Source organism: Topomyia yanbarensis, chromosome 2, assembly GCF_030247195.1.
Source record: "Topomyia yanbarensis strain Yona2022 chromosome 2, ASM3024719v1, whole genome shotgun sequence".
NCBI classification, from domain to species: Eukaryota; Metazoa; Arthropoda; class Insecta; order Diptera; family Culicidae; genus Topomyia; species Topomyia yanbarensis.
Genome location: NC_080671.1, coordinates 164,177,154 through 164,183,153, shown reverse-complemented (window position 1 = coordinate 164,183,153; position 6,000 = coordinate 164,177,154).

The following is a 6,000-nucleotide window of genomic DNA, read 5'->3' as shown; positions in this document are numbered from 1 at the left end:
AATACTAAAATTTGGATCAATTCTTGAACATGATATTGCCATTAGGAAATACAATTTAATATAGGCCTTTATTTTATTCTACTGTTAAAAAAGAACCAAAAGTGTCTTTTAATCTCAAAGTATATCGTTGTTTACAAACAAAGTGGTGTGCAAGCTGGATTTACGTAAATCTATCGCCAACCTGTTTGGACGATTTAGTACAAAAGAAATTCTGCAAGTGTGCAAGGGCAAGCCAATCTCGCGTGCAGCTATTGTCAATGTTTTGAAATTTTTTGGCATGATAGCAAAAAGCCGGAAAAAAGGGATGCGGTCGTCCAAGCAAAACGAAGTGCCAGTCAAAAGAAAAATGTGCTGTCAAGTACCAAAACCAAGGTTGGACAATCAACACGTAAATTGACAAGATAAGCTAGTACTTCAAACTTAAGCTTTTGATGAAAAATAACAAAATTTATCATTAACGTAAACGAGCACCAAAATACACAGCTAATCAACTCGAAAAAATACATTTTGCTGCCGTACAGTCCACCGTAAACACGCAGGGCGGAATAGAAAAATTTATCGTTGAGACGATGAATCGTACTTTGCATTTTCGCTCTAAAAATTAAGTGGAAACGATGACTATTACACTGGCAACATTGAAGCAATACCAGGCAATGCCAGCACATCGAAATTCGAGCCGAAGGTGTTGGTGTTGTCAGTCAAACTGCACAATCCACAATCTATACGCGAATGGAGGTCTTAGCGGAATGTACGTACTTTACTTAGGTTTTTCTACCATTTAATTCCTATATGTTTCATAGTGGAATTAAATGGTAGAAAAACCTATGTAAAGTGTGCATAATTGACAGCCCGTCCTTCGAGCACAAACACAAACGCATCCTAATGCATGCGGATCCCGAACTACAACGCAGTAAAGTGGGCGCAAAAGGAATGTCAATCGAAGAAGCCGTCGAAAAAGCAAGTACTCCGCGAGCGTATTGTACGGTCTTACGAAACGCATGGTCGTCGTAGAAAAAAGTTTACGGTAGACCATTTTCGAGACGAAAACGTGTTCGTGAATACAGTTTACCGGATCCTGGCATCCCTGAGCGTGGAGCGGAAGGCCGGTAGTGGCCGTCCGGAAAAAAAAATGACGAAAAAAAAGAAGGAAACGTTGAAAAAGCTGTTCGACAAGGCCGGGACAAGTTTGTGCGACACTGGCCGAAAATATCACTTCTCCCATGCCTTGACTCACCGAGCCCTCAAGATGGAGGACATTCTCTGTCGGAACAAGACTTGGTCCCCCGAGCAGATAGCGATCGTGGATGACGTAGAACTACCGCGGGACGTCGTTCGTACTGGACGACGAAAGTTACTTTCCGCTCGTTCCAGGAAATGACAGCTACTATTCCAGCGCCAAGTCTGCTACACCCCCCCCCCCCCCCCCCCCGAAAGTAAAACATAAGTTTAAGCATGAATTTGAAAAAAAGTTATGCAGTACATCGCCATATCGGACAGAGGGATTTCAAAGACGTGGTTCCAGACGAGCGGTCTGGCCATCAATCAACAAGTGTACCAGGAGAAGTGTCTTGAGAAAATTCTTCTGCCGTTCTTAAAGGAGCATCATGCGGATGGGAAGTACGTCTTCTAGCCGGACAAGGCGTCTTCCCATTACGCCAAGAAGACGCTGGAGTATCTTGAGCAGAAAAAGGTACCGTACGTGCCGAAAGAAAGGAACCCGACCAACTTGCCCCAGTGCCATGCCATTGAGAATTTTTTCGGCTCCCTCAGTGCCCTAGTGTACAAAAATAATTGGCGGGTCAAGGATACGAAGCAGTCGACCACCACCACTGTAACCTCTATCGCTTCTCGTTTGTATGGATGAAGAAATGAGATATCAGTCTTCTTAATATGTAGTCTTTGGTTTAATACTTTTCTCTTTTGCCCGTTCAAACGTGCTGTACGTCAAAACGTTCCGTGCCGTTGATGTTGTGTGGGAATGCTTTCATTTAACTGCATGTAACTAATCTTGACGTTCCGTTAACATTCCGTACCGGTGACGGAAGCCTGATGTACCGTGCGAATCGTACTTAATACACCGTTTTTTTCCACACACACACCACTTCAACCGAGCCAAAATAATCTGCATCTGTACAGGGTAGCAAGAATGCAGTAAGATTAGTTGCAGGGAGATTAGCCATGATCGGGTTTCATATGAACGAAGCTATTTTATTAAGGTGAAGCGATGCCAAAATCACAACAAAGGTTCGGTTATGTTCGGGTTACGTTCAGCATCTGTGTGCGGCTATAACGTACTATATCGATAGGAGATGGCACGCACACAAGCGCATCGTTCAGCAATCAGCTGACTGATTTTTGCACCATGTGTTTCATTTGTTTTGAAAAATAAAAAGTTATAAATTTCCCAAACGAATCAAAATTCCGTGAAGAGAATCTATTCATCTGTATGTGTTAACATGCTTACATACAGTGTTATAATTTCTAAGCAATCTGAGATAAGACATTTAAGTTACAAACGATTTTGTTTTGCGCGCCAATGCAATGTTTTGATTTTGACGATGAAATAAAAAGAAGAATCGGAAACGACGACAGCCATTTTTGCTGCCACCTTGCGACTCAATTCAGCATGTCCTTAAAGTGTTGGCATGTGCTGTGTATTTTTTGAGAGCAGGAACGGATTTAGAATTCTTGTCGTATTTTTTTGATCACGGTTTCATGATTCTAGTTGTTGGTGGTATTTGATGTGATAATGTCGTTGGATAGTAGTGGTAGTCGCGATTTTAACAACTCATTAAATAGATTTACTTCTTCGGAGAAATCTCCACGTTGAGCAAGACAGAAAATATACTCTTCGGAACCACGTTGTTCTTCGATGACAAGTGACTCAGTGAAGATTTTCTTACGCCACATACGGAGGGGGAAATTCGACGGAAAACGCTATACGTGTCAGTTAAATAGTCAAAGGTGACGCAGCTCGTTACATGATGCCAATCAACTTCTGGGCGATTCGGAAGCTCGCCATCATTGAACCATTTTGTTCCAGGGGTTAGATCTCAAAGCTATACCATTTCTTCAATTAATATTATTTAATTAGGCTCACGAGTCTATATACTAAGAAAGTAAGGCTCATCTAGACATTTTTGGAGCAAGGGTTCCACTAGAAGTTTTTCTTCAGAATCCTGTAATCGATTCAATGCAATCGGAGTGCACAGTTGCCTAGATGCCAATAGTGTAACACTGATTTCCAATTTGAAAGTTTACACAGGTTTTAAAATTTTGTTTCTAAACAGTACGCAAAACTAGGACTGGGATTCGAAGTGATGACAAATGCCAAGCCACACACGGAACACTTACCATGCTACGCGGGGTTGACTTTGTTTCCCTAGCTATTCGTGGGAACAAAACGGAAAACAGTAGTGGCTGAATAGTGGCTCGTTGGAGAATGTTGTGTCCTGCACTTCCTTCTCAACTCTTCAGCTAGAGACGAGAATCGGAAAGTAGTCAAGGAGGACACAGACCAGCCCGGCAGAGCAACCGGTGGGGTCGGAGCGCTCCGAGTATGAAAATGAGATGAACATGGGGTACTCGTCACTTAAGCTGAAAAACGGCCACAAACCCGCTGTAGCCATAAAGTTAGTCAAAATCCCAATAGGGTAGGTATCGGCCAAGCAACAGTGTTCAAGTCGCCAAACAACAGTTGGTGCAAGAACAAACCCCCAACCGAAAAAGACCAGGAGGCGGGATCCTAGACAGACACTAAAAACTGAGCAGCGCCCAACCATCAACGAAATGGCCAAGTCGTATTCAATGGCCATCGTTCCGGTTGGATACCCTGCGAATAATCTCAGCCATGAACAACTGAATGCTACTCGATGCGTACTGACCGATAGTGTCATGAAGAAGAGTTCAAGAAATACGATACCCAAATTTAGAAAGTGCACATACAAACAAGGGTATCTCGCCTGGATAGACAAGGATACAGCTAAGTGGCTGCAGGATACCGTAACTGCGATCAAGCCATGGGAAGGTGCTTCGTTGGAAGCCGTTGAAGTGGCGCAGATTCCAAAACAGGGGGTATTTTCCCAACAGCATCGACAGGTCCTCTGGGCACCTGGCCACCAAGGGATCGTTGATAACGAAGTGGTCGACGAAATAGCCAGGCGTGGTTCATCAAACATGTTTGTTGGACCAAAGCCATTTCTAGGCATATCTACCTGTGCCATCGAACTAGGATGTTCGACTTGGGCAAGAGACCAACTACTAAACAACTGGCGTAATACAACGAGAGCCAAAAAACCTATAGACCTAAAAGGAAAAGACTTACGTATAATCCCGGGTCAATTTACAGGACATTGTTCTACCAAGTACCACCTGAAACAAAAATTAGCAAAGGTTAATTTGTCGATTCTGTAACTAGGAACTTGAGAGCTCGAAATATATTATCTGCCATTGCGCAGCATTATTCCTTCGAAAGGCATCTTATGATGCTCTGCCTATGGCATACCTTTCCCAAACGGATCCTCAACTATATTATTAATATAGTACCCGGTTGGGACGACACACTTGCGACAATATTTTAGTTCTAAAGCTGTAGCACAATACGAGGTGACAAGACACAAAAAATAGCCCAGTCGCCTCGTGTTCGCACAGCTTAGAAGTGCAATTAAAAATTTTTGAAATCCAAGCCTCGAACCAAAAACCGATCTGACAAATTACATTCAATAACATTTTATTAATATAACATCTCTGTATTCTACTATAACACTGCTTGAACAGGAACAGCACATGGCCAAAATTTTATTAAGATAAAAGTTCTAAATATTTATCTGGTACAAAAACTAGTTCGCTACAATAGGCGTTACCTCGACTACTTTTTCAGAACTAACGTGACATTCTTAGAATTTTGCTCAGAATTGGTTCAATTTTATATGTGCTATTCGAAACAATTTCTACACGGTTTTTACTAGAGGCGAAACAAAGTCAGTTTCTAACCCCAACTGCTATCAAAATGAATATTCTAAAAGCAGCCTGTGTTAGAAGCTGACACAGTTTCAGGACGTGCTAAACAGTTTAAATATACAAGTTATACTAGGACCGAGTAACTTTCACAGGAATAGAATATAGGAGAAAAAACTGCAGCCTTGAAATGTTTAGCTAGTTTGGTATAGGTCACGTGAATCATGTCGTATCTTAGTCGCTATTGCTCTTTTAGAATGCGGCAATTTTTGCAGGATTGATGGAAAACTAACAAATCTAAATGCCGCTCCAGTTATCAAAGGATAGTACCTCCCACCGTTCGTAAGTCGTCTTTTAGTAAACACTCGCGCAGTTTACTAGTTTTGTTTAATTCATCACAAAAAATGTACCAACACAGTAACGATGTGCCTTCTCCTGTAGGTGAGATTTTTTTTCTAAAATTTTACACTATGCCTGCTGGCTGCCGAGAGAACTATCTTTGAATTTCTCAGACGGTACAACATATTTCATCGTTCAATCGTTTCCTTATAGTGATGTTTCTTTGCCCGTTTACACGTTTACGTTTAAATTATTAATACGAGTAACCGTAGACAGTTTTAGAGTTGCGTTTCTGTTTGCTATATTTTAGGTTGGCCTATAACTAACTCTACATCGAAGACAGTAAGGAGAACGTATTTGCTTCTGTGTATGTTTGTCTTAGTTCTCGCATTGGGCAGTATAGTTCTCAAGTCAATTAAAATAAATCATAAGGCCTAAAAAACGAAAATCAAAACGATTTGGAAATCCGAAAGCGTATGCAGTATTACTGTTGCATTTAACAATTTGAATCGAAGCTGGGGTCCGAATTGGTTTAAAGCTTTTAGTTTGGTAATTTCGATCTCTAATTCTGGGAGCGATATTTTGTGATTTTTTTTACATGGAGAAACAGAGAAACAATGAGTTTTTCAACATTGAACAAGAAACTAGGCAGCTGGACTAGCAGAGTAGAATTGCATTTTTACTTTTTATTTCATTAATTCTGGC